This window comes from Equus quagga, chromosome 9 (assembly GCF_021613505.1).
Source record: "Equus quagga isolate Etosha38 chromosome 9, UCLA_HA_Equagga_1.0, whole genome shotgun sequence".
In the NCBI taxonomy this organism is placed as follows: Eukaryota; Metazoa; Chordata; class Mammalia; order Perissodactyla; family Equidae; genus Equus; species Equus quagga.
In genome coordinates, this window is record NC_060275.1 from 70167879 (window position 1) to 70177546 (window position 9668).

Below are 9668 nucleotides of genomic sequence, written 5' to 3' on the forward strand. Positions count from 1 at the left end.
TTCACCAACTGGGACACTCTCAGAGCCCCGGACTTTTGGAATTGTTATGGAGGCTTCATCACGTAGGATCATTAATTCCATTTCCAGCCCCTCTCTCCTCTCTGGAGAATGAGGGGTGGAGCCGAAAATTCCAAGCTTCTAATCATGGCTTGGTCTTTCTTGTGACTAGCTCCCAAGGAGGAGCCACCCAGGAGCCCATGCAGAGTCACCCTATTAGAACAAAAGACACTCCTATCACCCAGGAAATTCTAAGGGATTTAGGGGCTTGGGTCAGGAACCAGGGTCAAAGACCAAATATTAGAAAAAATGTTCCTAGCACACTTATCACCTAGGAAATTATAAAGGTTAGACCAGTATAGTATGTGTGTGTGTGTGTATCTTTTCTATTATTCACAATAGAGAACTGTCACCTCTAATTTCAAGCCTACCTGTAAAGCTACAATGATCAAGATGGTGTGGTACCAGTAAAAGGATAAACACACACAAAGGAACAGAGCAGAGTCCAGAAATAGACCCACACATACATGGCCAATTGATTTTTAACAAAGGTGCCAGGGTAAAGAGAAAGAAATTTCAACAAAAGATGCTGGAAATTTTGGACAGCCATATGCAAAAAATGAATCTCAACCCTCACGCCACACACAAAAATTGACTCTAAATAGATCATAAACCTAAATTTAAAATCCCAATTCTATAAAATTTTTGGAAGAAAACAACAGACAAAATCTTTGAGACACTGGGTTAGACAAAGATTTCTTTGATAGGATGTGAAAAGCATGAACCATAAAAGAAAAAATTGATAAAATGGACTTCACCAAAATTAAAAGTCTCTGCTGCAGAAAGACAGTTGTGAAAATGAAAAGAGAAGCCACATACTGTGAGAAAATATGCAAAATGTGCTTATCTGGTAATGGACTGGTATCCAGAATATATAAAGAACTCTCATAAGTTAATAATAAGAAAACAAACAACCTTAATTAAAAATGAGCAAAAGACTGAAGAGACACTTCCTCAAAGAGATACAGATGGCAAATAAGCACATAAAAAGACTCTCAAAACCATTAGTCATTAGGTAAATGTACCTTTAAATCACATCGAGATACCACAACACACTTCCTAGAATGAATCCAAATAAAGAGTTGGCATTACCAAGGGCTGGAGAGGATGCAGAGCCCCTGGAACTCTCACACACTGCCAGCGAACATAAAAAGTGGTATGGCCACTCTGGAAAACTCCAGCAATTTCTTAGAAAGTTAAACATACATTTCCCATACAACCCAGCAATACCCATTCCCAGGTATTTATGCAAAGGAAATCAAAATACAGGTTCACACAAAAAAGCATAAACAAATGTTTATAGCATCTTTATTCATAATTGTCAAAACCTGGAAACAACTCAGGTGAATATCAATTGGGAGATCAGTTGTGGTACACCTATATATCGGAATACTATTCACCCATCAAAAGGGACTACTGATACGGCAACAACAAGATGAATCTCCAGAGCATTATTTTAGGTAAAAGAAGCAAGATACAGAAGGCTCCTCTTTTGCTGAGCTTCCCCAAAGCCCTAAAAAAATCCATCCCCTCTTTTCTCGCCTGTCCCTCTTCCTTTGCCCCTCTTTGTCAACCTGGTCTGCAGCAGCCCAACATCCAAGTTCAAAGTCCAGGCTCTTTGAGGCCAGACAGACCTGGGGTGAGACCCCTTCTCACTTTACCATCTCCACGTGACCTGGGCAAGTGAGCTCTCTCTGAGCCTCAGGGCCTGTCCAGGTAGCTTGTTGCTTGGGTCCTTCCCCAGCCCTCACCATCGCTTCGCAGTGGGGGGCCTGCCCAGGGAAGGAAGCAGAACCACAGCTCCCGCAGCACAGGCCGCTACTTCCCCACCGTCGCCATCCCCCCTGCTTCCTTAGTCATAGACACCCACACAGCTAGACGCTGCAAAGTGCCCGGCTGGAAAAGCACATTTCCGAACCTCTCTTATAGATACAGGCGGCCAATGAGATTTAAGCAGAAGTTATTTGGGGATATTTCAAGGAAGGATCTTCAAAAGTTGATTCGACTGGGATGCAGGTGCCTTTACCTATCTCCTTTTTTATCTTCCAGATGTCTGCAAGGCGGAAGTGGTGGATGGAGCTCCAGCAGCCATCTCTTGACAGTAAGGTGACCTTGAAATTAGAAGGCACACACTAAGGATGAAGGAGCAAAAAAGTAGGAGGAGCCTGGGTCCCAATGACCAAGGAGCCACTGTACTAGTCCTAGACTGCTTGCATCTGTTTTATATGAAATGAAAAGAAAGGGGCCTTATTTTGTTAAAGCCATAGTTATTTTGAGTCTCTATTAGTAACAATCAAAAGCAATTCCTGGGGCCAGCCCAGTGGCATGGTGAAGTTCATGCACTCTGCTTTGGTGGCCTGGGGTTCACAGGTTAGGATCCCAAGCGCAGACCTAGCACCGCTTGTCAGGCTATGCTGTGGCAGCATCCCACATAAAATAGAGGAAGATTGGCACAGATGTTAGATCAGTGACCATCTTTCTCAAGCAAAAGGAGGAAGATTGGCCACAGATGTTCACTCAGGGCCAATCTTCCTCAGCAAACAAACAAAAAAAAAGCAATTCCTAACTGACTCACAGATCTAATTAACTTTATAAAACAATACTGAAAACTAGAAAGAGAAAGTTAAAAATGAAAAGTTGTTGATAGCTTGATTTCTCCCCTGGTTTAGCTTTCTAAGAACAAATTTGCTGATCTTATAGAAGATTTCTATTCTTTTGATTCACTCATTTTTGCTCTTTTCTTTTTCAGTTAAACTAGAAATGAATAGAAATGTGCAAGTTATGTCACACTGTTCTATGTCCCCAGAAATTGCATGAAAAGATTACCCACCCCTATTACTCGTTCCAAATCAGGAAAAAGCTACCTTAGCAGCCTTATTACTAACTTCCTCCTCCTCTCATATTAATACTCAGTGTAGTCAAAGAGCAAAGAGCATCAAGACACTTCCTTACTGAACTATAAAGAATTCAGACAATTTTCTCTTGAACATTGAAAACATAATAAATCTACAAAACAGATGTAAGGTGCAACTTAAAAAAATATAGAAGTCCCAGATGGGTAAAGAAGAGGGAGATTTACTGATTGAAGTGACAGAAAGCAGATTTATGAAAGAATAGCTAGAATAAAGAATAAAAAAAAAAACAATAAAAGAGACTTCAGGTTATAAACTATAAGAGGATCAGCAGCTGGTGTGTCTGATTGCCTGCGGGCCTGAAGCTATGGACTCATTTCTGTTTACCAGAGCCCCTTTCACACCACCTCACAAACCCTCATCCACACCACCTCACAGACTGTCCTGGGGGCGTGATTTGGAGAAAGCAAGGGCTATACACAGAGAGCACCGCCAGCACTGCCTGGCACAGGACTTAAGGCGGAACCCCCCGTCTACACTGGGCTCCTCGTCTCATTCCACCCTCGTCTGAGTTTCCTTCACCTCCACAATATTTCTTAAAAGGAACGTTTAAACCAATACAGAGGAAATCAAAACTGAAAAGCTTTTGTTTCATGCACTCCCAGATGAAAGGAAGCCACTCGACACACACAGAGGGTGAGGCTCCATGGAGCACTGCCCAGGGAACCATCCGAGGACACTTCCCAAACAACTGTCAACATAAATGCGTCTGCTTGGTTTACGCCACCAGGAAAGCAAGTTGAGAGGTACAGGGAATCACTTCGATTGCACTTTACTTTCAGCTCAGGAACATTCTCTGACAAAAATAGAAAGATCATTCACACCATGGAGAGCACTGACCTGGGCTTGGGAGGATGGAAAGAATAGATTTAGGCATCTAAAGACTTGGGCATGGATCTGCCATGATGTGGTTAGATGACCTTAGGCTGGTTACTTAACCCCCTGAGCTTCAGTGTCCTCATCAGGAAAATCAGGTTGATAACATGTATCCCAGGATTAGGTGAAAAACAATGACCCACGTGTGCTCAGTAGACGTGGATTCATTTTCCCCTTTTCCTACACATTTCCATAACCCAGACTGGCAGCCTGCAGGCCAAAACTGGCCTATAGACATGTTTTTTTGCTGCACGTTGTGTGTGTGTGTGTTTTTAAGGAGCCACAGTTGAAGATTTCCCTAAAACTGCAATTTCAATTTATCTTAAAAAACGGTAATGGCGACACTGGGCCTGCATTCCTCCACGGCCACATGACTATTGGAGTTAAATGTTTAGACAGGGCAGATGCTCACTGACTTCCTAGCTCAGCTGTGCTCATTCCCTTGAGTTCATTGCCTGACAATATAGACCTTGAATCTGCCGAATCTGTCAGCAGCCACAAAGAGATCCACTCAAACCACCATCTTTTCTTCCCTCTCCTGCATCACATGTTCCTTTGGCACCCTAATCCAGCACTAAAGTTAAAATGCCATTTGGGCTAATTCTACTCATGTTGGAGCAATAGATTGAATAAGAAATTGAAAGTTCAGTCAACCAGTTACATGAAGCCAAGTTATGGGTGAGGGAGGTGGAGGACACACACACACACACACACAAAATCTGTGATAAACTGACATCAGTTAGGTTCGTTTGTTTCCCTTTGTGAATTCAGTGAAATGAGTTTGTGGGAATAAACAAAGTATAAATCATGCACTTTAATTCTACAAGCGTTCATTAATTTGTGTATTTCTATATTCTAAGATAATTTGAGTCAACTTACACTTACACATAAAGTCAAAAATTAAATTAACTTAATTATCAAATAAATAGATAATGGGAACAAACTGTTTGGAGACCATGGAAAAACAGGTACTCGCATACTGCAGATGGGAGTACAAAACGGTACGACCCCTACCAAGGGGAATTTGGAAATATCTAACAAAACTCTAAACAAGTTTACCATTAGACCCCCAAAAACTCACTTATAGGAATCTATTTTGCAGCTAAACCTGCATAAGAGAGAAATAACATACATGTAAGCCTGCTAATCACCTACTGCCGCATCACAAATATGGTGACCAAGCATCCCGGTTTGTCCAGGACTGAGGGGTTTACTGAAACTCATAATTTTTAGTGCTAAAACTGGAACAGTCCCAGGCAAACCAAGACTGTTGGTCATCCTAGCAAGAAACTGCCTAAATATTTAGCAGCTCAAAACAATATACTTTTTTTTTTTTTTGCTGAGGATATTCACCCTAAGGTAATATCTATGCCGATCTTTCTCTATTTTTTAGTATGTGGGCCACCAGCACAGCATGGCTGCTAACAGAGCACTGTAGATCTGCACCAGGGAACCAAACCTGGGCTGCTGAAGCAGAGTGTGCTGAACTTAACCACTAGGCCACTGGGGCTGGCCCGATATATAATGTTTTAACTCACAGTTTCTGTGATCAGGAATCCAGGCACTGCATATTGCGGCAAGGAATTGTGCATGTGGGTTCTGACCTTCCACCGCTACCAAGAAATCACAAATGCCATTTACTACCTGTAAGAGAAGAAAGTTTGGAGGACAAGTGATAAACGAAATTCTGGCCAAATTCCGTCTTGCAATGGAACCAGTAGTTATTTCTCCAGTAACTGAGTTTATAATTGGGATAGATAAATCTAGAAGACGGAAATCCTTCACATTTGTTCCCTGAACTTTGAAGTTAGAGCCTTTAAGGTAAGATGGAGCAAGTGGAAGGCCTTCCTGATTTTTATTATTCTAACAGCTTTGGGGATAGGTTCATTTTCTTCCTGGGCATCATTTGAAGTGGGCCTGAAAGCCTGAAGCCAGAGTGTGTCCTATGAGTGTGACTTAAGGCACACTGGGCAGGTTCTGGGACCCCTAAGTATGTCCTCCACTCACTAGTCTTTTTTTGTAAAAGGTATTTACCCCTGAGAGGAGTAACACATTAACAGGAAGTCAGTTATATGCTCTGTATCACCCATCAGAGGATCTTCTTAGCCTCAACGAGACTCTCACACTCAAGATAATCACAGGCTACCACTGGTCTGCTCAGAAGGATGTAGGCCAGGACCACAGGTCACCAGCAGGGTAGTACCAGAGGTTTCCCTCAATGAAAGTCCTGTATCACTTGATCAGCCCACATCAGCCATTCAGCACTAACTTCTCCTCAGGGAGAGCTCAGGTCCAAGGGATGAGAGCCACACTGGGCAGGTGTGAGAGCTAACCTGGCTTAAAATCCTCACTCCCCAAAGGAGGCAGTGTCTCCTGTGACAACTCCCTAGACATGGCTTTCATTGCCCTAAATGGACCCCCATTACAAGTCACCACACCCACAGAAGCCCAAAGCATAGTGTCCCTAGCAGAGATTTATGATTCTTCATAGTTCCTTCCAGGCCAGATGCTATTTACCAGTCAGGGGTCATTTTTGGCATCAGCAATTTTGCTCAGAAATATAGTTTGCATTCTTCCCTTAAGAGGTTACCAGAGTAACAGAGCTATACACTTAACCAAAGGTCAAGTTCTCATGCAGAAGGAAAAGGATTGTTTACCCTTTACCCAGCCACCGTTATATGAAAGAGTCTCGGAGTCTGCTCTTCTTTCGGAAGGAGTTACTGTAGCTGAGGGAGTGTTCCAATGGCTTTGGGAGCTGCATGGAGAGACATGGGTGGAAGGAGAGGAATTCCAGAACTAGCCTTATCTCCTCCCCTTGTTTTCCTGAAGCAAGCCCTGCTTGAAGTATGAGGCTGACAGGTTTTTGTTTTGTTTATTTGTTTGTTTCAAATAGAGAGGCTACTCCGGCAACAACCCAGCCAAACTTAGGGCTTCATCTGACAGCCAAGGTCCAAGGAGCTTGGGCCTATTAAAGCAGAATGCAAATGTCACCCACTCTCTACTATGCCCTTCAAATCAGAGAGCAAGACAGTCATACCCAGGGTCCAGAAAGTCACCTCTCAAGCCACATGAGGCTCACTCTGAGTGGGTAATCAGGAACAGTTCTTCTTAAACCCTAGGAGCTCCATATCCCCTCCTGACCCCTCATCCCACCCCCCGCCCCCCACCCCCTGTGGGCCTGCATGCCTATGACACATGTCCTGGGTTGGCAGGGACCTCTCACCTATAACTTTCCCTCTCAGGCCCCTGAGGCCTTTGGCCCTCACCATTCTCTGTTACCTTCCATAGTGCACCCTCTTTTCTTCTCTCACATTTTGTCACTTGGCTCCATTGCATGTCCCCTGGGATGGAGCCAGAGAGAGTTTATGGTCCACATGAATGAAGGGCAGAATGAAGGTCAAACATTTATTTACACAACAATCAAATCATTTTCCTAGTCAGAGTGAGCGCCTCAGTAAAAATCTCCTGCTCTATTTTGCGAAAAGGATCTTTGACTCTTTTCTCCCCCCTTTGAGTTACATTAAGAAAAGGTCCTTTTCTGTCCTCTTAGCTTGATGGGTGCCATACCCCAGAGGATGGGGGGAGGCAAGAAACTCATTCTGCACATAAATACTTCCAATTTTACAGAAGCCTGTCTTGTTTGTTTCAAGAAACTTGAATGTCCATGGAAAACGGTTCGCCCTGAAAGAAGACCTCAGCTCCTCCCAAGGATGCGCAGCAGGCAAACTGTTCATGGAGAACTGTATCTTCATCTTTAGGGCTCTATTCTGTCCTCCTTATGGGCAATCTCCTTTTGCAGCTCGTAGACTGGCAGCAGCCCAACAGAGAAAACTCGGTTCTTTTCTCCTGCAGCAAGTCCAATATGTGTCTTTAATGATTCTAATGGTGCTTTGGTCAAATGTCCAGAGAGCCAAGAGGAGGCCCTGGGGGGAGACAGATGAGCTGGCATCTGTGGGCCAAGGAGAGTCGTGCAGTGATTCCTTAATGAATTTGTTTAAGGGGTGAGATGAAATATAGGGCAAAGTCCGAGAAGCCAGAGGGGGAGAGTTGGGGAAAGAGCAGATGTTGTAAAAGATACTCTTTCATGTGTCCTGTGCACTAGAAATCTGCAGATGGATGTTGGCAGGGCTACAGTCAGAGAACAGAGGGAGGCTGGAGTTGACACATCTGGAAATCATTTGGCAGGGGGCAGAGTTCAAACGCTTTCTGCTCCAGCTGCTTTCAGACGTACCTTGCCGTGCAGGCTGCTGCTGAGTGAGGGGCCGGCCATTCACAGGGTCCCTCTGGCCTCACTCCGGTGGAAGCTCTACCCATGCTGGTGGGTTTTCCTCTGTATGAGTTCAGTCACATGGAAAAGTTGAAATGATTATAAAAAGAGAGAAGGGGACAGGGGAGGGAGGGGAGCAAAGAGGAGAATACACCACAACTGAGAGAAGCCTGGCTGGAAATCAAGAAACAAAATGTACTTGGACCAAATCCAGTGCATGAGTTAACTTGAGAGCAAAGAACACCATTCAGTGGAGGGAAAAAAAAAAAAAAAAAGGAAAAAGGAAAAGAAAGCCTTCTCTGCTGCATAGTGACACCCAGGGATCATGCTCACACCACATTTACTTTTCTCAGAAATCCTCGTACATTTTGCCTTCATTGATTTCAGGAATGTAGAGGGCTCTCTTGATCCTGAGGGAATTTCTCCCTTTGGAAGGATTTATGGGGTTCTGCAAAGAGAGAGAGCAGGGTCTCTGAGGGCCTGGTCGTCACCCCACTGACCCACAGCCTCCTGCTGCCACTGTGAGACATGGTCCTCCCTCCCAGGACGGGGCAAGGTCACATCGGGTGTTTAGCTTCCCTCAGAGAAGAAATACATCTGTGGGGTGAAACTGTGTCCTGGCTCAAAGTTCCTGCCATGCTCAACTGTGCAGACCAGATTGGTTGCAGCTGCTGGCAGGCTTGGCTTGTGGCTTCATGGAGCCATATGTGGTAAGGCGAACTTGCAAAGGAGGGGTAATGAGTTAAAGGCACTAGGGCATACCCAGGTGGGTAAAATGGTCCAGGACCTCAGAAGGATCAAGTCCACATGGGGGGAGAACAGAGCACATGAAAAGATGGGTAACAAAATACAACCAAATATAATAAATGCCAAGTGTGAGATAAAATACATTCAGATGGATCTCTTCATAATCTCCACCCCCAGAACCTGCCTAACTTCCCGTCCCCTCTACTTCGATGGATATCCCTGCCATCCCCCTAGTTGCCCAAGCCAGAAATGTCTATTTCGCCCCTTAATCACCTTATGGATCTAATTTGGCCCAGGTCCCGTTGATGTCATGCCCTTCGCATCTCTCAAATGTGTCCAACGCCCCCAACCCCACCACTCTCAGCATCTCTAGCCAGAATCACTGTAGCTGCCTCCACACTGGTCTCCCTGCTTCCGGTCTTGTCCCCTGAATCCATCCTCTGAAATGTCTTTCTGAAGTATAAATCTGAGCACGCAACTTCTCTAAATGGTTCAATGGTTCTCCACAGCTTTCAGGATAAAGCTCCGCCTCCTGAGCCTGACATACAAAATGTTCATGATCTGGCTTTCATCTGCTTTCTAAACCTCATCTTCAGTGGTGTTCTGGTAAATGTTTAACAACCAGGCCTCCAGACACTCCATGCATTATCTTCTACAACTCACACTCTCCTTCGGACAGTGAACTTCTTCCAACTTCCTCGTCACGCCCAAATCTCTCCCTCACCTGGGCCGTTGCATATCTTTCTCTCTCTGCCCAGAAAGACCTTATTTCTACCTCTCTTACACCAACTAATCCTCCAAGGCATAGC

At 44.5% G+C, this 9668-nt stretch overlaps 1 long non-coding RNA gene across 1 annotated transcript; it reads right to left on the minus strand.

The window, feature by feature from the left end:
• Nucleotides 1-1579: 1579 nt before the first annotated feature.
• Nucleotides 1580-6700, minus strand: LOC124244422 (uncharacterized). The gene is made up of 3 exons (XR_006890001.1): nucleotides 6503-6700; nucleotides 5384-5489; nucleotides 1580-2168 (listed from the first exon to the last, which is right to left on the minus strand). It is a non-coding gene; the product is annotated as an uncharacterized LOC124244422 (long non-coding RNA).
• Nucleotides 6701-9668: the final 2968 nt, after the last annotated feature.